Here is a 27234-nt window from a genome sequence, read left to right on the forward strand (position 1 = left end):
TCTGAACAATATTAGAAGATTTCAGAGTTTGCTATACGGGGAAAAGGTAATAAACTTTAAGTGGGAAAAACTGCTTTGTTCCTTCAATCCTCTAGTTGAAATTAATTATAGCAAATGTTTATGAAAACATCTGTTATAAATTCTTATAAATTCTTAATTTTAATATGGATGATTACAGACTCTTATTTTGGACGGAAACTATCTGACAATTGAAAGGTTTACAAAAGAACAGTCAGAATTTGTAATCCTGGAAAACTGTATACACAGGGTGCTATGTCCTGTACAGATTTTCATTTTTGTGTGTGAAATACTCAGAAGGGCTTAAAATTGACATCTAGGAAAAATCAAAGACAAACACAAGGTCTCATTTTTCATTTAAGCTGTTATGCAATAAAAAGATATCTGTATCATGAGAAAAAATAACTAAGAATTAAAAACAAATGCTCCTTTACTATCTGGAGGTAAGTATAATACACCAAGTATTAATTTTATCAGAGATTTTAGTTAGTCTAATGCCAATACAGTCATAGAAAGGCGTGTGTGGTAATCCCCCAAAATAACAACAGAGGGTGCAAGAGATTTAATATGATGTGCTTAGTTGCTGTTCTGATTACTGAACCAAGTTGTCAACTGTAACTGTAACAAGGATGCATAGGTTGTTTTCAAATCTCTCTCTTGCTCACAACGCCCCCCCCCACACACACATTAGTAGTCTCGCACAAAGACCTTTAAATGATCAAACAGCACAAATACTTAATAAATGTTTTAAGACAACAGTCTTTCACTTGCTTGAAAAATAATTTAACCATAGACTAAACTTTAAAAAGACAATTGTGATTTTAAAGGTAGTTGATATTTAACTTAAACTAACCAATAAAATAAACTGGATATATTTATTGAGTAATTTAAAATAAATAAATTATATACAATATATAATACAAGTTTTACATGTCACTATGTATATGCATAACATTGTACAACATATACATTTATAGGAACAGTTCATCAATTACTTGTGACAACTACAGTTTGAAATTTACATAACACATTCATTTCTCATTAGTTCGTAACTTTGTAAAATGAGTTCATAACATTCACAATGAAAGTAAGCTGGCTGATTTGAAAAAAAAAATGCTTGTAGTTATATTATTTTTAATGAAGCCACAAAGAGCATAGTATTTTCCATTAGTAATTCCCAAAATACATGTATCTAACTTGCTAAGCCTCTAATATGTATAATGGTGACTTAAACTTCAAAAATAGGATAAATTAAATTTGGACTCCTTTGCAGTGTTTACTGCAGTCATGTCTAGCTAAGGGCATTTACAGTATCTATCTGTGCATGTTGAAATCATGTTAAATGAAGGTTTACAATAGATTTCTATAGTGCTTTTCATACACAAACATCTGCTTCCTGAAGGGAGAACAAGATTTTAGACTAGGTGAGGTTAAAAACAGCTAGAATAATGCTGTAATTATATATATAACATATATATATAATTAAACACATCTACTTAACTGTACCTTCACTTTACACATAAAAAAAATCAAGTTTAAAAGTATATCACACTAGATATGAGTTCTGAGAAGTACTACATAATAAAAAAAGGTTGATCTCTGAATTTAGAGAAATGTCATCAAGTGTGTGTGATAAATATTTAATAGTAAGAGGAAGAAATATTTTATTCAAACTAAGTTGAAAACAAAGCTACAGGTAGCCATATTTTAGCTGTGACAGGGTAATAAGGCATAAATGAATAGTGTGAACACCTAAAACCTTTTGTCTTTGAATGAGGATTACTACTGAAATGTTTTAGATAAATTTAAAATCCCATTCAAAGTGAATGATGCAAAAAAATCTATCAATTAAGTATATTCATGTGTTGATACAGTTAAAGCAAAGCATAGTAAGTAACTCAGCATTGTCTATGAAGACAGTAGCCACAAAGGATACTTATTACCTTATTTTAGAAATCAGGTAAACAGCAGTCTCTCTGGGCTAATTATTTATGCTAAAAATCTAGGACGACCTATTAGGTGTAAGAGCCAGGGCTCAAGTACACACAAGAGATTTGTTTACTTAGTAAGTCTTCATGTCCTCTTAATTATTGTTAATATGTCTACATTCTAATTATTTAAAGGCCATATTTAGTTCTCTAATATTTAAGTTATTAACTAAGATAATGAAACTCAGATGTAAAACAAATACGTAAGATCAATTTTAAATAAGTAAAATTTCAAGTGGACAATTTTAATTTAGGAAGATAATACTGGTTACTTCTGTTCAATTATCAACAGAATTCTTCTTAAAAAGAAAGCAGAGTGACATCAGCCGAGTGGAAGAAAATACAGCTCCAAGTTCTCATCCTCCCGCAGAAACACTGAAAAACAGGAAGTCACTATCAGGACCATCTATCTAATAGCTCTGGAAAACAAATGAACAATGAGCCAAGAAAAAGGCAACCTGAAAGCTCTGTGGGGCTTTGACTTGCTTGCTCTGCCCTCTCCCTAGCCAGAGTGTCAGCCGTCCTGAAGAAGGAAGCTAGTTCCCAGAGTGGGAGAACAGTACCTGGTTCCGGAGGGGGCAGAGCAGACTATATGTGCACAGTACTGTGTAAATCAATTCTCACTTGTTAGGAGCTACCTGAAGAACTCATACAAGACAAATGTTTCTTTTTCATCTAACTAAAAAAAAAAAAAAGAAGAAGAAGAAAGAAAAATAAGTAGATGGACATTGCTCTTGAAAACGCTGCAAGTCAAATTGAGAGCCAGCAGATGCCTGGGGCAAAAGGTTACAAATGAACATAAAACAGACCACCTAAGGCCTGGGAAAAAAAGCTAGTGAGAGTTTCTCTGAGAAATCAGCACATTCAAAAGCACCCACATATACACGGGAACATAAAAGGCCTTGCACATGCCAGGACAAGATGCACGGTGATACAGAAATGGAGAAGACCAAAAGTTTCCACCTGAAGCTGACCACTAGGGTGAGTGCAAGCCTGGCGACATGATGAAGGCTGCTGCAGCACAGAGCCGATCTGCAAAGGCAAGGAGAGGTTCTGGGTTTTGTTGGTTTTTTAGCAACTGGCATTGAAAAATCTGTCAAAATTCTAGCTGAATACAACTTTAGAAATAAAGACTTCAGTAACTACGTATGTCAAAGAGTAAGTATTTGAAAAAAAAAAAAAAACTCAGGAAAATAACTAAACAAATTGACTGAAACAATCTTCAAGAATATAAAAAAGCCAGCAAACCCTGGAGAAGGGGATAATCTGATTTCCAATATCAAGTCGTCAAGAAAAACAGTATCACGAAGCATACAGAGAAACAGGAAGCATGGCTCAGCAGCTCATCAAAGGAACAAAAGTAAATTGACAAACTATCCTTGAGAAATCTAAAAACTTGATTTACTGGACAAAGATGTTTAAACAGTTGTCTTAAGGATGTTCAAAGAGCAAAACAAAAACATGGACCAAAAAAGGAAACATGATGCAGAGAATAAATTAACAAAATGAGACAATCAATAAAGAGGTAGAAATTGAAGAGGAAATAGAATTTCTGGAGCTGAAAAATTCAATCACTGAATTGAAAAATTCACTAGAGGGTTCAACAATAGGTGGGAGAAGGCAGAAGACAAATAACAAACTTGAACATAGGACAATTGAAATGATAAAGTCTGAGAAGCAAAAAGAGGGGGAAAAATGAAGAAAAGTGAAGAGAGCCTAGGAGACCTGTGTGGCGCCATCAAGCACATTAACATGCATTATGAGAGTCTGAAAAGAAGGAAAGAAATAGAAAGAAAATTTGAAGAAATAATGGCCAAAAACTTCCCAAATTTGATGAAAGAAAAAAAATTTACAAACCCAAGAAGTGAAGTTAACTCTAGGTAGGATTAACTCAGCAACTTACATCCATTATAAGCAAACTGTTCAAAAACAAAAACAAAGAAACAGTCCTAAAAGGAACAATAAAGAAGTACTTTGTCACAACAGTCACAATAAGTAACTAGTAATCAGTAAGATTAATAGCAGATTCCTCATCAGACAACATGCAGCCAAAAGAGCAGGGTGATACACACATATTAAAGTGCTTTTTAAAAAAAGGCAATCAACCAACAATCTCATCTCTAGCAAAATACTCCTTTGAAAATTAGTGAGAAGTTAGGATATTCCTAGAAACACGAAAGCTGAGACAAGACATGCTTTCAAGGAAAGCTAATGGCAATCTTTCAGATCAAAAGGAAAGAACAGTAGACAGTAACTCCAAGCTGTGGGAAGAAGTAAAGCTCTCTGGTAAAGGCAAATAACGTGAGCACGTGTAAAGCCACTATTATTGTATTTAAGCTTTGGAATGTCACACTTTGATTCCTACAGGATATAAAAAGTAAACAGAAAAAAACTATAAGTTGATGCTACTGAGCAACAATGTATAAAAATGTAATTTGTGACACAACATAAAAAGGGAAAAGGACAGAGCAATATGGAAGCAGATCTTTCTGCAGAATTAAGTTTGGTTATCAACTTGAAGTAGATTGTTAGCAATTTAGAATTTACATGTAATCTCTATGATAACCACAAAGAACATACCTAAAAACATTACCCAGTAGGAATGAGAAGGGAACTCAAATGGTCACTACAAAAATAAACAGACAAGCCAACAAAAAAACACTAATGGAGGAAATGAGAGGAAATAAGGTCTAAAAGATACAGAAAACAATAGCAAAATGGCAGAAGTAAGTTCTTTCTTATCAGCAGTTACTTTAAATGTAACTGGATTAAAGTTTCCAATTAAAAGGCAGAGATGAGCAAAACTTAATTTAAAAACAGCATGATGCAACTGTATGCTGTCTGCAAGAGGCTCACTTTAGACCCAAAGTAAAAGTATGGAAAAGATATTTCATGTAAAAATAACCCAATACAGAGATACTGTGATACCAATATTAGACAAAACAGACTTGAAGTCAAAAACTGTTTCTTTTTTTTTTTTTGACAAAGAAGGACCTTTATATATTGATAAAAGTCAATCCATGAAGAAGATATAATGATTTCAAACATATATGCAGCAAACAACAGAACATGAAAATATATAAAGCAAATATCAACAGAACTGAAGGGAGAAATAGAAGGTTCTACCATAAAAGTTGCCAGAACATCTAGACAGATCAGCGAGAAAACCAAGGACTTGAACAAGGTTGTAAACCAACTAGACCTAACAGACATACATAAAACACTCCAGCTGACAACAACAGAATATGCAATCTTCTCAGATGCACATGGAGCATTCTCTAGGACATACCATATGTTAAGCCATACAACAAGTCTCAATATATTTAAAAAGACAAATCATACAAAATATCTCCTCTGACTACAACAGAATAAAGCGAGAAGTCAATTACTGAAGGAAAACTGGAAAATTCTCAAGTATAAGACATGTATCTACAGGTGGAAATATAGACATCTAAATAAGTGGGTAGGGTCTGTATGACCACACACTGGTTGTAAATTTTAAGCGAAAAAAAAAGCCGACAATGATCTCTGATTAAACTTTGAAGTAATTTCCAGGAAAAAAACACTTAAACAATTGGTAAAATTAAGCTGTCACATTTAGTGTGATGAAATTGCGAAGTAGAGGCATTACAGCATTGGGATTAAAGGCTACGGCTCAGGCAGGATGCACCTGAGTACATGCTCCACCCTTTACTTACCCTGTTACTTAATTGTTCAATAGCTGTTTCCTCATCTATAAAATGAGGATGCTAACAGTCTCTATCACAAAGCGTGGTTAGGAGGATTAGGTAAGTGCAAATAAAGAGCTTAGTACAGCACATGGTACAATATAAGTCCTCAATAAATGTTAGTATCATTTTTATGAACATTTTAATCAATGAATGTGTTCAAAATACTGGCTCCAGTGAAGGAATACAAGTAGAAGTCTATTAGTTCTATGTAAAGAGAATAAACTTATTCATAATTTAAACAACTGAAAATTGCAACTATTTTTGGTGTTCTGCTTTTTAGAAGGTTTCCTAGATTACTGTGACAACCCAGAAGTCTTTCCCAGCACAAAATAATAAACTGTTATGGTGCTAAAAGTGACAATCTCTTGTTGAAGGCCATTTAATTTGCCCCAAAAAGAATGTCGTTCGTGCCATCATTTACAATGGACAATCAATGTAGCATTATCTTTGATCACATTTACCAGCGGTGGTAATGGACTGCTTGCTGTGAGCTACGCCAGTTCTGAACATGACCCTAACATGATCAGTCGCATCACTGGTTATTGGGAGAGGGTGCAGAAGGGAGATGCCAAGCAGAACACTGCTACTGGCCTGTGTGGTCCTCCTGGGGACCCCTTGCGTCTCAAAAGCGCCTTCCTACAAAAGAGCTACACAATGCCAAGGCTGTAACTCAGACAACGGCACAGTTATAGGAAGCAGATAAACAGCAAAATAGATTTTACAAAGAGCTTCCTCAGAAGTAAATGTGGACAAAGAACATCTGAAAATAATGCTTTAAAACTTGAAGAAAGAGTATCACGGCCAAGGATGATTATTACGTGATTTGCCCTTTGACACACTTTTTCTCTTAACAAAAATACAAATAATAATTTGGTTTAAATTTTGACTAATATTTTTAGATTTTCTGCAAGTTTTAATGAAATATCTCACATCTACATACGAACAGACAAACAGAAATACACAGTAGCTTTACAAAGAGAATCTAACTGATACCCAATGGAACTCTAAACCTGACATTAAATTACCTGTTCAGTGACCAAATAATATAGCAGAAATAATGTACATATTATTTACTAAATGAAATAAGAGTATACCTGCTACTGAAGTCCTACTTCACCTTCTATAATCTTTTCACAAAATAACTCATAGAATGTGTATTAATTATTCTTTCTTCAATATATAAAGGACGTATCTTTTTCTGTAACACAGATTCCTTTGAGCAACTCTCATTTCCACCATTGATTACAATCAATTCCAGACCCTTTAATGGATGTTCTAGAGCAGGGTTTGACAAACCATGGTGTGGGCCAGCCACATGGTGTACTAAATTTTACTGAAACAGAATCATGCCCGTATGTTTATGTACTGAGGCTGCTTTTGTACTACAATGGAAGAGCTGGGTAGCCGAAACAGAGGTTATAAAGCAAACAAGCCTTAAATATATATTACACTGTCCTGTAAGAAAGTATTTTCTGACTCTTGGTCTACAATATATACATTTAATACATCAGAGCTGTCCTCAAACAATACTATACAGCCGTAAGTAATGCCAGGGCCTTCAAGGAGTATATTCCCAATTCTTCCCTCTCATCCTCTGCGTCACTGTCATCTTATATTTCACTATTACATATGCTGTAAACACACAATATATTGCTCCTATTTTTGTTTTAGACAGCCATATTTTTAATTAAAAAGAAGAAAAATGGTTTTATTTTACTTTCATTCACTCCACTTCGTATGTCCTTTCTTTTCCTTGTATAAATCCAAGTTTCTTTGTCCTATTATGTTCGTTCTGACAATCCTCCTGTAACACCTCTTATAGGGGTGGTTTGCTAATAAATTCCAGTGCTTTTTGTATATCTAGAAAGTAGATATGTCTTTCCCATTTTCTTAAAAATATTTTTTCATCAAGTATAGAAATCTGGTTTGAGAAGGCAATTTTTGTTGTTGTTTTTTGTTTCCCTTTCAGCATATTAAAGATGTTACTCTGTCGTCTTCAGCTAGCATGATTTCTGAAGAGAAATTTGCTCTAATTCTTACCTAGTTCTTATATCTACATGTGATTTTTTTTATTAGTTTTCTATTATTACTGTAAAATTTTTTTTATGGTTGCCTTTATCTTTTGACTTTATCAGTTTGAATATAATGTGATCATGTTTTGAAATTACTTTTATTTATGTTTGTTCTCTGTGTTTTTTATGCTTTGTGTTCTCTGAGCTGCTTTGCTCTAGTTCGGTATCTGTCATTAATTTGCGGCAATTATCAACCATTATTTCTTCAACTGTTTCTTCTGAGATTCCAATTACATGTACCATTTGATATTGTTTCATACTTTTTAGGTGTTCTGTTTAATTCTTTTTTTTTTTTTTTTTGGCTACACAAGAGACATTTATTAATGTTTTGTTTATTTACAGTTTTAACATAGCAAACCAAGGAGAATTACCACTTGGCAGAAAGCACATCACTCTACATTTGTAACACATTGGTCTCTGCTAACACGTAAAAGCAAGGAATACAGTATGTTAGGGATCATCTCAAAAGTTCCAAGCTAATTCTTTCTTTGCTCCTAGTACCTAATCCCCTCCCTACTCCCAGCCCCTGTTCTAATCATCAGGAGACAAAAGAAAAAAAAGGGCAGGGTCTATAATCATACAGAAAGTGTCAAGAATTGCATTTTAGTAATTAGGCTGCATTTGTCCTTGTCCTTTCTATTTTATGCAGTGACAACACCTTTACAATCCCTTAGGCACACAACACAGAATAAGGTACTGCAAAATTAGAATACAGACTATGAAAAATTAATGCTTATTATTTACCTATTAAGAATATATTCTTGACCACACCTTAAATGTATTTTGCACTATGACTTTGCTTCCAGGTGTTCACAGTACAATTAAATAAATTTCTAGATTAATTTTAACAGCAAAATGGATTATGTGCAGAAATGCAGTCGTAACAAAAGTTTTAACTTTTGAGAAAACCACTTTTAAATGGCCAGCATTATACATATCTTACTCTAAAATATTTAATTCCAAATTCATTTTTGAGATGGAGGATGAATAAAGCAAGATTGCCCCCTACTGACTACAGGGACAAGGCTCATGCTATTTAAAATGACTACAAACAACAGATAAGGCATTATTAATACATCACAGACTTGATTGCGAGAGCTTTTTCAAACATTAACCACTAATGATTCAATGATTACAGAATTTTGCATTAACTATTAAAATTTTACACCTAGAACAAATAGAAATGATCTTTTTCGACAGTACATTATTTTTTTAAAGCAGGTAATTATTCCTCTGTGTTCTGCATCTTGATTCACTTCCTGCAGGTGTTCTCTTGCTTCTTGAGAGAGAATTCATAAATGCAGGAAGGCCTCTGCCAGAAAACATCTTTAACAAATAAAGAGAACTCTGGTCCTGGGGAGATTTGAGAAGGTATCTGGCATCTTCCGAACTTTTGCATAATTGATAAATTCTCTGAGAAACAGGAGAAAGCCTAAAACCAGGAACACCCACCAGAGCCAGTACTGACCATCAAAATATCCAGGGAAATAGGTGGAAGACCTGACAATCAGGATCCACTTGATCAGAGAGAGACCAAATCCTGAAATGGCCCCATACCTTCCTGCGGCTGAAGTGGTCAGGCAAAAAGACAGGAAAAACCCAATCCAGTTAAAGAGGAATGCCATGAAAAAAGTTAACATGAAAATCCCATCGTTTCCTATCCTCATCTGGTCAGGATCATCAAAATCACCCCGACCCACAAAATCCTCATCTCTTCCAGGTACCAAAGGGTTCTCTCGGCTTCATCGTAACTGGGCAGTGTGGTAGCCACATTGTAAGAGGGAGGCTTTGGAAACCCAGACTCACCTCTGTAGTCAAAATATGCTGCACTCTCTGCGGAGATGCTGCTGTAAGGTGGAGGAGCGTCCCCCTCAGCCTGCTGCGGCTCTCCAGACTCCTCTTCATTCTGCAGCTGCTGGTACCGGCTGCCGGAGGCCGGCTCGACCACCGCCAGCGCCGCCAACGCCATGGCGCAGCCGGTCGCAGGGAAGGAGGGCGAGCGAGCGAGCGAGCAAGCTGAAGGGGCGCGGGCGCTGAGGCCTGGGGGCGCCGGGACGCGCCTCGGGTGGGTCCCAGTGGCCGCCGCTGCTGCTGGGCCAGCCGTGCTCCGCTGGCTGTCTGCTTAGTTCTTATTTCTCTTTGTTTCAATTTGGTCATTTCTATTGATATATTTTCCAGTTTGTTGATTTTTTTTTTTTTTTGCTTTGTCAACTCTACTGGTGACCCTTGTCATAGACATTCTCTATTTCTGTTACTGTGTTTTTTATTTCTAGGATTTCAATTCAGTTTGTCGGTATAATTTTCATCTCTCTGCTGAAATTAACCATCTAATCTTGCATGTTGACCAGCTTTTCTACTAGAGCATCTAATATCATTATTTAAATTTCCTTGTGAGATAGAGCTAACATAACTGTGCCTGACTCCGATGAGTACTTTGTCTCCTTTGTGTGTGTGTGTGTGTGTGTGTGTGTGTATGTGTGTTTTGGGTCCTTTTCCCTTTCATATGCTTTTTAATTTTTTGTTGAAGTTCTTATGAATTACTGTCATCAGGTATACGGTAGTAGACACTAAGGTAGTTTTTATGCTTAGAAATGAGTACAAACTTCCTTCGAGAACTCTAGCACAGGGGTTTGAGTTAACCCAATAAGGAGTTGAGCTAGGTTTGAAGTTTACTGTTGCTATGGTTACACTTGGGAACCATAGGCTATAAATTCCTCTGTATCGTTTTAGGGATGCGGGATTTAGTTTGCCAAAGGTTTTTTTTTATTATTATTATTCTCATAACTGTTCCATACTCAGTCTTAAGACTCTGTGTTCCAAAAAGGCCTGTCTCTAGCAAGTTACTTATTATTTGACACTTGTTATCCTGGCAACAGGGAGCGAAAAATGGAGGAGAGTGTTCTTTGATCCTCCAATTAAGTCTTAGTCTTGGTTGAGCACTGTGTCCCTAGGTCTCATGTGTATGCCTCTCCTCAGTGATCCTTCCCCTTGCCTGGTATAGTTCTGGCTCCTGTAGATATTCTTGCCTCTGCCCTGGGGGTTGAGGCTTATTATTTTTTTCCCCTGTTCCTAATCCTTAGCTTCAGAGAAACTCCACTGGTGCCCTAGGGCAACAGTAGTTATTTCAGCTCCTCAACAGAGTTTGGTTTTGTTCCACAGAAGAGGGAGAAGAGTCCAGATGGAGTTTATTGCTCCTCTTGTTATGGCTGCTGTGCCCCTACCCTAGTTCTTCACCACATGGGAGATTTTCTTTGGCTGATGGGGTTCATGAAGAAAAATGCACACAAGAGGTTGTGGAGTCTTCCTATTTTTGTGCCTTTCAGTGGCTTCACTTCTCACTGGTACACACCTGCTTCCATCATTCAACAGCCATTTTAGTTGAACTCTTTATACAGGTGTCCGGCTGAGTCTGGCCCTGGTAAGTTAATACTTGCACCCTGCCTCCCTCTGCAAGAGAAAAATCTGTGTCTCCCTAGACTCTGGACCAGGTCTTTGCCTTGTACCTTCAGCACTCAGTGGGGTCAAGAAAAGTAGTGAACTTGCTGTTTGTCCAGCTTTTTACTGTTGTAAGGTTGTAAATGATTTTTTCCACCTTCCTCCACCTTGATCAGAAAACAGAAGCCATTGCAACTATTTCTATTTAACTCCGCATGTTATGATTTTCAAAGCTTACCCTCGTAAGTTTTGACTTAAGCTCACTCACTCATCAAATGTCCACCTAAAGCTTACTATGTGGCAGGCATGGGAGCAGAAGCTGATGACTTCATTCTGCCAAAGTTAAGCAGCTAACTACTATCTGTCATAGAAATGCCCCACTAAGACCAGCTGCCCCAACCTCTAACCTTAAGGGTAAGTATGCATGGGTCAAGGAAAAAGATTCCATGATTGTATTTACATGCAGTTAGGTTTAGACAAATATTGTACTTTAATTCAAACAACTTAAAACACTTCTGTGTGGTGCTACAGAGTATAGATATGAGTAAGATAAAATACTTCATCTCCTGTCTCTGTATGACTTGCATATAGAGAATAGCTCAAACATTTAAAAAAGACTGTGGAGCAACTTTACTCCTCAGTTTTATGTGCTTAGGAGCATTTTAAGGCGTGGCTAAGTGATTAAGACTCACTATTCACAGGTAGCAGGTTGATGAATTGAAGCCAAAAATGCCTTAGAAAAATATGGAGTTTTCTTTGCAAAATTAATCCTGTAAGTTTACAGCAAACAGCAGTCAAGGTCAGGATTAAAGAAAATAACCCAGGAGGATATATCATTTATTTTATATTATATTATATTATGTTATATTATATTATATTACATTATATTATATTATATTATATTGTATTATATTGTATTATATTATATTATATTATATTATATTATATTATATTATATCATATCATATCATATCATACCATATTATATTATAGGAATTTACTGCATGGAATTGAGGGCAGCCTTCATGGAATGTGGTCTGTTTGTCTCTGTACCTCTAGGGCTCTAATGGCAAGTACTCAGCCTTAAATCCTGAAGGCTGAGTTTTTCAGTACATCTGATTTTCCTGAAGGCAGGTATTTCAAGCCAATTCTGTTCATATAAGAAATTAAAGTATATGTACCAATTAATGAATGTGTTCTATGTGGAGCCAAAAAAACCCCCAGAATCTGTGAGAAGATCAGATATTTGTGAGAGACTAAAAACTACAGTCTCTACACGTAAGAAAAAGTACCTGGGAAGTCAAGGTTTCAGAACAGAAGTTGACAAGGAAAATGCCACAGTTTTATGAAAGGAAACTAGGAAGATGCTGCTTTAAATGGCTTCAAAGTCTTTTAACTTGATACATTCATCCTTCCACACCTCTGGAGATAACTACTGGGAACATTATGGTTTTCTAAAACAACTGCTCCTTCTGTAGCTAATCCTCAAACGGTTATTACTAATATTTACTGCTTTCCATTTCCCTGTCACAGATTAAGTTATTCCCTAGGGATGCCAGCATCGTGAGTCACATCACACCCAAGGCTGGATCTGGTCTCTGTCATTTTGCCTCTCTAATATGGCCATTCCTACTATGCCATGTATTTTACATAGATCTTATCATTTGAATCTCAAGAGGTAATGTTTTAAAATTTTTCCAGTTCTAAGTATATATTCCCCACTATTTCATTTCAGTATATATTATGAAAGAACAGCAGATTATGAATTGTTTAAATACCACTTAAATATCAACTCATGGGGCTACAAAAGTTAAGTAAAAGATACTACACAGCAAGGTTGGTAATCATACAATAACAAAAATTTGCTTCAGTATAATAGTGGGTCAAAGAGATTACTACACCAGCACATGTATGATTCAATCTTTGATTTAAAAAAGCACTGTAATTTTGAGTTATAAAAAGCTCTGAGAACTGGAAACAGAAATGCAGTCTAGGATAGATTATTCAGACTAATATAGAAGCCTTGGCATGAGTAAGGAGAGAATTGTGGTCGACCCACAGAACAGTTGGATTATGAACCAGAATATGCAAATCAGGTAACTACGATAATTATTAAAATGTTAACTTGCAAATAAAGCACAGAAAGTAACATTCTACAGTAGGTTGATTCAAGCACAGTACAGGACAAGACTGTATGATTAGAAGTAGATGTACTTTATGAGATGTTATTTCTCCGAGGCATGTTAGTACCAAAGCAGTAATGCAAGCACAGTCTGACTTCTAGTTTCAGTTAGGGTAAGCGTCCATGACTTCTCTGCACATACGCACACAGGCAGCGGGAGCACACACCCACACACACCTTTCCTCACATTTCCAGCGGTTTCTGTATAACTGGGTTTCATGCATTTACAGTAGGTTTCTCTCAAATCCCAGACTTGCAAGTTCCCACTCTTCCACCTCTGCTGGGTAGTTCCTGAGCTGTGCCGGTTTACTCACTGCCCACAGTGCTTTCAAGCTGCTCACACGGCTGGTTCTCCATCTGCAAAGCCACCACACTCTGCCTTCACAGCCTAACCTGCTGACTGCTGCCGCTCAAAGGATGCGTTATCTGCTTTCGTTTTCTCCCTTAATAGTTCTAAAATAACTATCAGAATAATCTTCACATAAATAACCATGTTTATCAAGGTAAGACGTAAGTCAAGGGCTTACAATGCTCTGTGTGTGCGTGTGTATGTGGTTTTACCTGATGACTGTTCAAGTCTAAACTCCCAACCAAAGAATCAAAGGTCCTGGGAAGTGGTTTCCTATCTTGCTTCACTCCCAGTTCTAGAATCCCAATGTTCTAGAAGGAACTTTGTTTTTCATCACACTTACTGCTTCATTTTTATACAGTCCTTTCAATCTGTCCTGTCTATGCTTTTAATTTCTGCTTTATTGATTCTGTTCTTTACTGCCTTTAATGGGTATTTCATTTCAGCTATTATATTTTAATTTCTTTCCAGCTCCCTCATCTTTTCCTATATTCCAGCCAGATTTCTTTCACCTCAGTATTTTAGCATCTTTCATGCTTCGTTTCAAAAGAACATGTATGCTTATTGAAAATATTTTAACAAGAGTTACTTCTTTTTCCTAGATTTAAGTCTTTTGCACAAATACGTCTTTTCTCTGTCCCCTAAGAACAGTGTTCTCCTGATTTTGCACTACTGTATCCTTGGGTCTTTGTGGGGCTGTTTACTCATTCCTGAAAAAATCAACCCTGTCCTTCACTAGTAAGTGGGACAGAAGAAGATGGTGGCAGTAAATTAATTTTCTTGGTTTCCTTCATTACCCACATACTTCTGTTTAAATCTTTTAGGCCTTAAGGACTTTTGCCAAATTTCTAATATTAGTTGTCATTTGCTTGCTATGGCTCTGAAGAAATGAGCTCTCCTGGGCTCCACTGCATCAGTCTACAGGAAAAAAAAAATCCTGGATAAACTGAAGCATTACCTTCTCTTTAGAGGTACAGCAATAAAAATGCGAAGCCAGACAGTATAGATTCCACAGTTCAACACACCTTCCTGGCATTAATTTTCCTGCTTCAGGATGAAATGTGCCATTTACCTAGCTTCTTTTACCTTGGCCACAACACGTTATCCGGAACTTCACTTCTGTTAAAAGCAATGGAATTAAAAACAAACTAAAACAAAAAAAATTTAAAACCTACTGCCATTCTGCCTCCACATCCATTTACATTTTGCTTTGGATAAATTCTTCATGGTGTTTGGCAGATTACTGGAAATTTTTCCAGATTGCAGCAGTGCTTAATTTTGAACCTATTTCTACCAGCATGCTGAAGGTGGCATGAGAAATTACGGACTGACTCAACCCCGTAACTTAACTTGCTGGTCTCATTTTGCCTGCTTCTAGGTTCTACCGCATCGGATACTGAGGTCCATCTTCCCAAGCTCATGTTCTCTAAGATCCTGTGTTCTGGCTTCTTTGATAACCAGCTATGTTCTCCGAGTCAACCATCAACTCTGGAAGACCTCACTGTTTGTTCAACAAATTTGGGCTGGGATTAGGGTGAAGTGAGCGAGGAAAGTTAGGCACTTATGTGGCTCATAAAATTTAAGGGGATGCCAAAAACTCAGTTAAGATAAAAACACTTCTAATGTAATAGATTTTAAAAATCACATGAATGCTAAAAAAAATCAATGATTAACAAAAGAAAAATTTAAATGAAGGTTAGTAACACTGCTATTCCAAGCCACACTGAAGCCTAAGACAAAGGAAAAAAATCACTAATACTGATGCTTTCACCTGCCTCATCCTAATCTGAGTCATCTTAGTCTTGAAATATGATTTGAGCGACTCTGCTTCTCAGCCACTCATCTGTGCTCTGGTCACTGCAGAAGGAAGACCAGGCGGCCTACTGACAGGATCCACCCAACTCTGTGATCCTATCTCAGCTCTATCCTTTTCTCATGTTGGTGATTTTATTAATTTTATTTACAGATTATTTCTCAAATTCCTCATCTGTACTTGCCCTCCTTACTCTTACTAAGTAAACTAAAATCAAGATCATTGAATAAAAGTTACTGGTTTTTCAACTGAAAGAATCACCGCATTCTTCTCATACTCAACACTTGTCTGAATTTTCACCTACTTTCTTCTGCTTCTCTCCTACCTCAGAGGAAAAGGGTTTTCTCTTGATTGCTGATCTTTCATTCTCTTTTCTCCTCTACTGGGACCTTTTCCTTCAAGCACTCATTTCTACATCAACTTCAAATCCTTCCTCTTTCAAGGGAAACTGGGTCCCACAGGCTGAGAAGTCCTTTCTAGAGCTAGAGCATTCTTTCTCTGACCTTATTTCACTGACTTCACCACTGCTTCCAACAGTGCTGCACAGACACTCCTTCCCCCTCGTCTGCGTGCCCACACACGTGTAATTCGTGGCTTCTGTCCCCACCACCTGATTAAAACTATACAAGAATCACCTTGTCCAGTTTTGTATCTCTAACCTTTCTCATCCAGAATCACTTTTTCATCTATATCCTTCTTCCATTATCAGCACTATGTCCCTTTTTAACAGTGCCTTCTTAACATCTCACAGCCAAATGAAACAGCCTGCTAACTGGTGACCTGTCCTTCTAACTAGTGGCTTGGTTCTCTCTCTCCATTTTGTAATCCACTCTATACTTGGCCACTCTCATTCCCTTCTCTCTCTGCCAACACCAACAAGAAATCTCTGCTCTGCTCAAACCCAGATAATCACCCTTTTCAACATGTTGTATGCCTCTTTCTGCCATCTTTAATTTTTCACCCCCTATATTTTGAATGCTCCTCCCATTCCTCCCTAGTAAAAGCTAGCCATGTACAAGGTACATTTTAAGTGAGATCTTTATTTTCTCACCAGATTTTAAATTCCTTGAACCCAGGGGTTTTCTCATTCATTCCGATGTTCCCAGCACCAAACAAAAGAATGTGCCCACCTTAACAAAAAGGAACAGATGGGCCAGTCCCATACTGTACAGCTATCTTCTTTGGAAAACTTGAACTATCTGGTAGGTAATTTGGTTTTCTTTAAGATAATGACAGATATCATCAAAATCATAATCTATTGAGAAGAAAAGGAATTTTCAAGCAAGCAAGGCCCAACTGTGATTCTTCCTGAACAAAAATTGAGATTGGGGGTCCTCAAATTACCACTGCTTTATATATGGCCTAATGAGCTAAGAATGGTTTCTATATTTTAAAATATTTTTAAATCAAACGAAGGCTATTTTGTGACCCATGAAAATTATATGACGTTAAAAGTTGAGTCATCATCAGTACAGTCTTATTGGAGCACAGCCACACTCATTCATTTACATGATTCCTGTGGCTGCTTTCACATTACAAGGACACAGCTGAGTGTTGCTGCAGACCATATGGCCTGCAAGGCCTAAAATATTTACTATCTGGCTATTTACAGAAAAAAAATCTGTCCACTCCTGCTCAGGATCAGCAAAGTAATACTCTGAGAAACGTCCCCAGCAAGAGGCAAGGGTGTTACGTGAGATAAAGAAAGGCCCTGGGGGCCACAGCAAAGAACACTTCTTCTCTAATGTCCAACGGGGAGTTTTCTGTGAGGGGGAAAGGCTTGAGAGGAAAGTCCTAGTGGTTGACAGAAAGCAACCAGGTAAGGAATAAAACTTGACTGTTCACTTTTCTATCATTCCTCATCCTCAGAAAAAGAAACTGCCTCCCTCCACTCTCCAAATTAGCCCTCCCACCCCAAAACTTACTTTAAATTTATTTATACACTTTATAAACATGGATAAACTGACACCCAACTTCCTGGCTGTGGCAAACAGGAATATACCTACAAATAGATTATAAGGTTACATTATCATAAACTGAGAAGTATTTCAAGAAGCAATGAATCCTACGATGTAACCACTGACAGTAAGAAAACTCAGTATCAAATATAGCCAAATTCAAATCTTTGTTTTTGGTGGCCACTTTCTAGTGAACAAGTGGTAAATGCCAAACAAAGTCCATTAAGCAGGGCAATTCCTGGAAGAATCATATTTTTAGCCAGTTCCTTCGGGTTCAGTAAGAGGAGATTAACTTCGACTCAGATGTTGTGCAGACCTGAGTTGCCTAATGACAACTCATTACATGTTCTCTTCATACTTTCCAGTTCCTTGCCATCTTTTGTGGCACACGACTCTGAGGTATCAACACAGTACTTTCTCACATGGATTGCCTCTTGAAAAATATTTTGGCTCTGTCTGTAAGCATCCCTGCAGTCCACATCAACAGAAGAGCAGACCGCAGCGAGAATATACATTGGCATTCTCACATCACGATGATACGGGGCTGCCCTGCCGTAAGCATTTTGGTAGCTACAACATCCGAGTCAGTTTATTTAGCAAAACCTTACCGAGCGTCTGCTGTGTGCCTAGGGGAATTCAGGGATGAAACACAACAGCCTCTGCTTTCAGAGAACAAATAGTTTAGCTGGGAAAACAGATGAATAAACCAAATACACAAAATTATCTGTTCAAGATGCTCCTGAACTGATAACTCCATAGTTCCAATTAAGCAGCAGAGACAGCCAACGTGTCATAAAAACCATCTAAGGCAACATGCAGGGAAACTTTTAAAAAATTACCTCATTTCCTTTTCTCTTCTCTACTTGCTTACTTTCTCTTTTCCCTAACTCCAGGAAACAGTGATGGGGATTTTAGATAGTTTATTGGCTAAGAATATAATTTGGGTTGGCAGATAGTGATCTAATACAGAGTCTAGCCAGCATTTCCTTAAAGGATTCTTTTTTCCCCCTTCTCTTTGGACCAAGTGAGACCGTTAGACAAGAGATTCCTATAAGAATAAAAGGGCCTAGATCTGACTGGCTTAGGACCTTCCCTGAGAATTTTATATATACATATATATATATATACGGATTTTTTTTTTTAGGAATTACACTCTTAATTTTGTTTTTTACTGTTATCAAAGGTGGCTAAAGTAGTCCATCTTCCATAGGAACAGTTAAGTTACTGAAAAATATCAGGATTGGAAAATTTATCACCAAGAAATTTTAAAGTTTATCATAAAAAACAGGATGAGGAAGACTGAATTTTGAAGGTAAATTTTGGAAAGCCCCAGTACATATTTTGTTTTCTAAAATAAAGCAATAATACTAAAAAGAAGATATGCTGTGTGATTCCTGTGTAAGAATAGTGGGTACAACAATCCATTTCCACGTAGCCACTCTTGTTTTTAAAAACCCTATCAGGCTCTCTCTTCCCCTCAAATTTTAATGAGATGATTACAAACACTTTGCTTTGCTACAGATAAAATAGACACTGAGAAGTATTTCCAGTTGTTCTTATTCTGGGTCTTACCCTTCATCCAACTGTTCAGTGCCTTTCTGACTTTATCAGGTAGGATGCTGACTCCAAAATTAAGCAAGACAGGGTCCAGTTTCTGCCACTCTTCCTAGCCAACCCTCAGTTCTCTCCCCCCTGACACTGAGGGAACAGTTAGTTTCAAGGTCAAAGGGGTACAGATACAAAAAGCTACAGTTATTCCAGAGAACAGGATGATGAATCATGAGCAAATCTTTATGAATATTTATCCATTTTCTTTAAAATATACTTATCAATAACTTTCAAAGATCAATGATTAGATAAGAGCCAATTTGATAGCTTCCTTTTGAAGTTAATGCCAAGAAATACTTTCTTAGTAATGAGACACTTTTTCTTTCATTAAAGGCTGAGAACTGTGCAAACCATAGTGTTAAACTTCTGTCCTGGCCGGGAACCTAAGGCTTGGCGTCTCTGGGGAATTTCATTCATTTCAAGGCAAATAATTATTGGGCCCTGGTGTTGGGAATCCACAAGTGAACAGAACAGACAAGGGACAAGCTGCTTGTCTAAAATCCTCTTAAAATTCCCTTTTTAAAGTTTTTCAAAATATTTTTTCCCCTTTCTATACAATTTTGGGTCTCAGTGATGACGCATTTCAGTATGTAAGACTGTTTTTCTCCTAAACTAACCCAGCAAAGGTACTTATAGCCAATATTCACTTCCTTTCACTTCTGCGAGTTGTCTTAGAAATTAGAACTCCCATTTCTAAGAGAATGTGTAGGAACACGTACTGAGGTCTTTAAAAACAAATTAACAACTTTTAAAAACAACACAACCAATTTGTAATTATAAGAATTCCTATCCCAGCCAATCATGTGTTTAAAACACACGAATTCCTTAAGATGGCTCCAATAACTAGTACCAGATCACCACAATATGAAAGTCTCATGTAAGCAGGTGTTTCTATCGATGCTAATAGTGTCTTCTGAGTAACTGCAAGGCTCTGCCCTTACCTGACCGTCTACACAAACACATGTTTATCTAGAAGCCTTTCCTTTCCCACAACAGCAATAGCATAAACTCCGCCCAGAGTTTCCAGCTCATTAGGCTAGGAAATCCCTCTGCTTTCCCAGTTGACCAGACAGTCTTTACTCTTCCAGAAAACTCCCCTCCCAAGTTCTGTAGTTCTCCCTTGCTGGCCTGGACTACCCTGGTTCTTAGTATCTTTCCCCAGGTATTTCCCGGTGGCGCAGCTGTGGGCATTTGGAGCAAGGTGGTTCTTCCTCATGCGGAACTGTTTGCACTGCAAACCTTTAGCACTTACTCACTAAATGCCACCGGAATTTCCTAGTTACCCTGACTACCCCTCTACCCACCCCAACTCCCCCCTAAAAAACCCTGCCCTACGTGTCTCCATAGGCTTGGGCGTGCGGGTGGGAGGGGAGAGGGGTAGGAGTACCACTCCCAACCGACGACTAACATTCAGTGTGTGGACCGTGGACCTGAATTCCTTATTTTGTGACAGCTAATTTGCTTGGTTTTCCTTACTTTTAGAATCTGAACTCTGTATCCCCTAACTGAATCTCCTACCTCCTAAAGCTCCTTCTTACATACTAGAGAAAATCCTGCCCTTGCCTCTGCTTAACTCAATCTCTGTTAAGATGAATACAGAGACTAAGTCAAGAAAAAGATAATGTCAGAAGGGAAGTATACACTCTGAATACACAGTACAGAGTAAGTGAAGTGCCTGAAGATGAATGTCTAAAGGGAACAATGACCAAGAGGTCAGATGATTCAGCCAACCTGGGTCAAGTGTACTGTCATTTAGGCAAACCTGAGGAGTCTAACATCCACTGGGGGTAGGGGAGGAGAAGTCTTATAGTAACTTACATCCCTCTATGCTTACCTGACTCCCAGAACATGATTGGCAGCTCCTGCCCAGGACCTCTGTGCTTGCTACTTCCTCAGCCTGGAAGGGCCCTGCCCCCAGCATTCACATGGCTCATGCCTCCATTTCCTTAAGTCTTAGCTCAATTTTTTTCCCAATAAGACTACCCTCACATTTAATTCTGCAACCTCCTGACTCTGTACACTATCAATCCCCTTTAAACTGCAATGTTTCTTTTTCCCAAAGCAATTCTCACTTTCTAAGACGCTATCTTAATTCTCTATTATGCTTGTTATTTACTGTCTCCCTCTGCTAGAACGTAAGCTCCACGAGGACAAGGATCTTTGCTTTGTTCGCTGACGCACCCCAAGCACCTAGAACACAGCTGCGGAACCCAAAAGGCCTAATGTTCACACTGATGACCTTGACTTGCAGAATGATGGATGTAGGCTGTAGCGAATCCAGCCCTGTCTCCCCAAACCAAAAACATGACTCCCTTGAACCCCGAGGCTCTTGCATGGTGTGAAACAAACGCTTTTTCTTATTCACTAGTTTATCACTAGAGGAAGACAGCAAACCCCTTCCCTTACAGACCCGGGCACTATCTGAGCCCGTAAGGCCTTTAGTTAAGCAAATCTCTGAATCCTCCACTGCAATAATGCTTCAGACTCTGCACCAGGAAAAATCCAAAGCCATGTTTCTCCTTCCACTTACCTGAAATGACTGGAGCCTGAAAAGTTGTGGAAAAATGTGTTACAGCTCAGTTGCGAACCTGGATCCAGGCGAAACACCAAGCAGCACTCGGAGAGTTGGAGAACTCGCGTATTTACACCAGCAGGCTCACAAAAGTTAACACCTCAAGCTCCGGAACCTGTCTGTACGGTTACACAGGCCTTTTATAGGCTGCCAGATTTACACTTTGCAACATCATATGCAAATAAAGTACAACAGAAGATGACCAACCAGGAACAAGTGTTGTAGAAACAGACCAATCAGGAGTGAGCTCCATGCAAATGAAGTACTACAAATGGACCAATCATAAGTTAGGGAAGTGGACCAATCAGAAGTGAGAGTAACAACCAATCAGGAGTGAAAGTAATAACCAATCAGGAGTGAAGGAAATAACCAATCAGAAGTGAGCTCAGGGAACCAATAGAATTCTAGATTAAGTTAGCCGCTTTTAGAGGCAAAAAGTGAGGTAGAGCCTCTGGGCCACGGAACCGGACGGTGCTGGGAGGAGAGCAGCGGCCCTGCCTAGGGGTCCTGCCTGTATTTTAATGGGGCTTACCGCCTCAAAAGGAGGAAATTCATAGCTCCCAAAGTCATCTAGCAGCCAAGGCAGGGGCCTCAAAGCAGAGACCCACTGACACCCAATTAAGCGTTTAAGTATGGCCTTTCTAATTCAGTTCCACAATAGTTTATGAATACTGATTTAGAAGGGTCAGAAAGAGCACAGGTATCAACAACTGGAAAAAAAATTTTAAAGATACATTTTAGTTAGACTCTGAAAAGAGTAGTATGAAATGAAGAAACAAATTTCATTCTTAGGAACTAAATAAATACAGGAAGAGAGGACATGAAATATATTTAAAGTTAACTGCTATGTCACATGTTTATTTCCAAGAGAAATTTCCCATAAGCATTGATCATTTTACAATGTAAAGACAGAACTTCCCAAAGATTCCTACCTTGCATCCAACCCCAGATGCACAGCAACACACATGTCCCACTGTTTACTGCATGTGCGAGCCAACCAGCCTGCAGATGATTCAATTAATCTTAAAAGTGACATACCAAAAAACCCAACAACAACAACAACAACAAAAAAAAAACAGATGTGGCATTAAGACTTACAAAGTTAACTGAAACTTTTAAATAAGTAAAATGCATCTTTAAAAAAAAAAATCTTTACTTAGCTACACCACAATGAGGAATAAAGGGGTTTACATATGTTCCAGTTCTAAACCTATCAATCAAACCCATGTTATTCCTTTGGGAACTTACTTACATGCATATTTATCACCCTCACATGCTAATTCCCTGCTGTTTTATACCTACGAGGCATGTTTATGAGTCCTAATTGTTGATCTCATCTGACGTATTTCACTGAAGGAAGGTATTATTCAGTTATGTGGTCTTATGTCAATGAGTTATGAGGACCCAATCTTCCAAATGCAACTTGCTCTTCAGTTTTTATTAGGACATAACTTATTGCACAGGAAAAGAAGTATGCTAAAATAAGAGAATAAATGTTTCATGTAAAGAATTTACATTTTTGATCCACCTGACCTCTTATGTTCAACATGAAATGTAGCCGTAAAAATCAGGTCACTCCCTTAGTCACTTACTTCACTCTTGTATTGAGCCTTCACTTCCTAGTCTGCCGTCTTAATGTTCAGGACCCTCCTCCAGTTCACACTAAAACCTGTTTTCATCCACCGACTCTTTTGTCACATTCCTTTACTATCATTTTGTTTTTCTTCTCAATCAAGATTCAGTGACCTTTTTGGTCTGTCCTACAAAACTCCACTAGCCACACTATTTTCTTCAACTCACTTAAAATGTTACTTCAGGCAGGAAGTCTTCCTGAAATAGGTACATTGGGTAACGAGTAACTATTCCTACATTCATTCAAACCCTTAGAAAATACTAAGTCTCCACTGGTTACTTCACAATATCACTAATTTTAAAAAAGTAAGAACACTCTATGCAACAAAAAGCAGAAAAAGCAGAACATAGTTTAGTGGAGACATTCAGGGATGGCGCACACTAAGAATGTTATTGTGAAAGATAAATGGAATCTACTGCAGTGGACCTTTATTTCTACAGTTACCAGTTGGTACTGCAATCAGGTGCTTTTCAATAATGAAATAGACTAGACTGATGACTATAAAACATTTGTAACAATGTCACAAGGGTCTTGAAATAACAGCTTCTACCCACCATGAGAAATCTAACTTTAAAACCAATCTTTGGGACACAGACTCCTGTAAAGAAAATAGTATGTTTTTCCATACCCAGCACCTTTGGGGTGTAAATACATCGTACTACTGAAATATCTAGCAAAGGGTCACCACACTGGGTTCAATGGCACTGTGACTCGAGTAAGAGAGCATGAAGCTCACCTCCGCTCCCCCCTCCCCCAGGGGGTCCCACCACCGGAGCCACAGCTAGACTCAACTGAAGCCCCGAACATTAAGTGTTAGAAGAGAGGCACACTTGGCACGTAGATAAATGAAGCCCAGTAGACTTTCTCTCTTCTCTCGACCTACATGTGAAGAATAAAAATTTCAGAGCTTTCTATTCTTGAAGAGTATTGGGAAATGTTTTAATAGCAGGATTAAAATGTTAGAATGCAATAAAATATTATCAGTATTAATTTTTGTATGCTCAAATAATTTTTTAAAAGTTTGGCTAATCAATAAGCTAAGAAAAACACATTTCAGAGGAAAAATCATAAGTACAAAAAAAGCTGTAACAGAAACTACTTAGCTTTCCCCATTTCTTAGCATTTGTGAAAGATCCAGGAGAAGCTGACAAATAATAGCACTATACAAAGAGCATTTTTCGAAACTCAGACTAAGTAAATTGATATCCAGAACAGGTACTCACAGTACCAGGGGATTTGAAATGTACTTTAGTGCATTAGAACTACAGGTTAATAGAACTTGATTGATTTCCTTTGTGCCACAGAGATGAAACCAACCAAATTATATATTTGCTGCAGTAGGAGGTCGGAACGTTAGTAGCGTTACCACATAAAACAAGAATATTTACCCTTTAAAATACTATAAATACATAAGAAACTATACTAACAGGACACACTAAAGCAATGGCGATGCCAGTTCCAGGATATTATGAGTTTTCCAATATTCTTATCACTGTTATGTAATTAGAAGACTAGTACAATTTAACACTAATCTAGTATGTTCTTTAAATACACTGGGTTTCATGAAGGAGATGTTTTTAATTGGACACTTTCTTCAGGTCTTTGACCCAGTAAAGGAGGTTTCCTGCTGCTCAATAAAAACCACAACACACCATTCACTTCCCACCCTGTCTCCTTGCTTCATTTTCCTCCTTAGCCCTCAACACTGCTGGAGTGATCCTTATTTTACAGATTAATCTTGTCCACAGTCAGTCTTTCACTAAACCCGCAAACTTCCTGAGAGCAGAGATGACTGTGTGTTTTGTTCACCGCAGTCTCTCCAGTATCGACAGCAGAGCACGACACAGAGCAGGCACTCAACGACCGCACGCGGTCATCCTTACAAGATAAATGAACCTTACAAGGAACATCCGAGGACAACAGAGGTAGCAAACTTTTTTTACATTGATAACCAAACCAGAACACTTAAGAAGGCTGGTGCTGAATGTCTGATACCCCTAATAAATCCTAAGTCATCAGAATATGTGTGGCCAAGTTACTGGAGCACCTTAACCTGCCCCCTCATCTTAGTTGAGCTACTCAACCTCTGAATTAGAATTAAGAGAAAATATATCACCAACCACTAATCCTATAAAAAGCTACAACTTAGACCTTACCCCCCAAATAATGATTTCAATTAAAACATATGGAAAATGACTGTCAATTCCCTGAAAGTATGTTGGAATTATTAGAGATTAAATAAAAGAACAATTATTGATGTTAAACAATTTAATATCCCTAACACACTATTAAAAATATGTGACTTTGATAGAGGATTAAATAACTTGCATATTAATGTACACATATGAATTCATACACAAGTTCACAACAATAAAAGTTCACTGAATGTTCCAAGATTAATTCTTTATGTATTTAACTGTACTTCAAAAAGCTCAGATAAGCACATAGAGTATAAAACACTCAGTTCTGGTAGAGTACTTGCACATGGTCGGAAAGAGGGTTTTGAACTTTTACAAAAAAAATAAACTTTGTAGGTGGTTCTGTAGCTCAACATACTTAATTTTCTTCTTCTTTCTTCCATTTACACCTGTTCTGGCCATGAGTCACTAAATCAGATTTGGTGAGAATTTAGTTGGCTTTAAGGTGGAAATGTCTACTGCTGGACAAATTTGTGGCTTTTTTAATTTAATAGAACCTAGTTTTTATTTAGAAAGTAAACAAAAGTACAGGTTTTATAAATAAGACAAATGCATATACTGGCCAAATCCTGTCTTACAATTAAATTTTATTTCACTCTCTTAAAAAGGTGTGGCTCTTCACCTGTTTATAGCACATGCTGGAACAAGCAGGCATCTGCCCCATGAAGGGAAGGACGCATGAACCTCACCTTGACATCAGACGTAATTTTCAAATATGACGTTTTCCCCTTAAGGAATTTACCTAACAATGGTGAAGAGACATAAAATTTAAAGATAAGAAGAGAGACTTTAAAATGGGAACCATCTTATAATCTACTAAAGGTGCACATGGCCAAACTCAGTAATCATTTGGTAAGAGTTATGCTGGCAAATTATTTTCCTGGAATATTAACTACTTATTCGTCCAAACAGATCTCTGAGTTGCAAGCCTTACTGAGATAACAAGCCTGATCACAATCTGAGTTTATTTATGTTTGCTGTAGGAGAGCTTTCATCGTAGCTTTGTTTTTTTTCTGGGCAAAATGGGAAAACCATACACTACCATATACTACTTTCTACTTAATTCAATTAAAAAGTGAATGTCTTAGCCCATTCAGGCTGCTACAACAAAAATACCACAGACTAGGTGGCTTAAACAGCACAGACTGTCCTCACAGGGCGGGAGGAGGGGGAGCGCTCTCAGGGGCCTGTTTCATGAGGGCACTAATCCCATTTAAAAGGGCCCTTCCCTCCTAACCTCATCACCCCCCAGAGGCCCCACCTCCTAACACAATCACTTTGGGGGTTCAGATTTCAATATATAAAATTTGTAAGAACATCGATACTCATTCCGTAACAGTGAACATTACAAAATTTATTTTAAATAAGGTCCTCTGTGCTAGGTAAGGACACAATTAGCAATATGTGAAAGGTGGAATAAATTCATTATCCGTTAGGGGAGAAAAGCTGGGAGGTATGTGAAACTAAAAGAAATAAAGAGTAACGCAAACACAGAAATTTAAAGAACTAGTCCAATCTTCAGAAGACATGTTTAGACAAAGTTCCAGATGAATAAGGACTTCACATTCAACCAGTTACCCATATTTTAATCCCTTTTGTGCCTCACTGACAGTAAAAGTAAAAAAAAAAACAGTAAAAAAAAAAAAGGGGGGGAACCCCACAGGATTTCAGAAGGAC

The 27234-nt window shown here is 37.7% G+C and overlaps 1 long non-coding RNA gene and 1 pseudogene across 1 annotated transcript in view; both read right to left on the bottom strand.

Annotated features, from left to right (window-relative positions):
• Nucleotides 1-1001: 1001 nt before the first annotated feature.
• The window catches only part of LOC116150021 (uncharacterized), a 91480-nt gene continuing 65247 nt past the window's right edge, over nucleotides 1002-27234 (bottom strand). Inside the window, exon 3 of the long non-coding RNA XR_010378567.1 lies at nucleotides 1002-2381. This is a non-coding gene — a long non-coding RNA (uncharacterized LOC116150021). The remainder of the gene's footprint in view (nucleotides 2382-27234) is intronic.
• LOC116150062 (NEDD4 family-interacting protein 1-like) lies at nucleotides 8605-9793 on the bottom strand (annotated as a pseudogene).

Source organism: Camelus dromedarius, chromosome 31, assembly GCF_036321535.1.
Source record: "Camelus dromedarius isolate mCamDro1 chromosome 31, mCamDro1.pat, whole genome shotgun sequence".
Lineage (NCBI taxonomy): Eukaryota > Metazoa > Chordata > Mammalia > Artiodactyla > Camelidae > Camelus > Camelus dromedarius.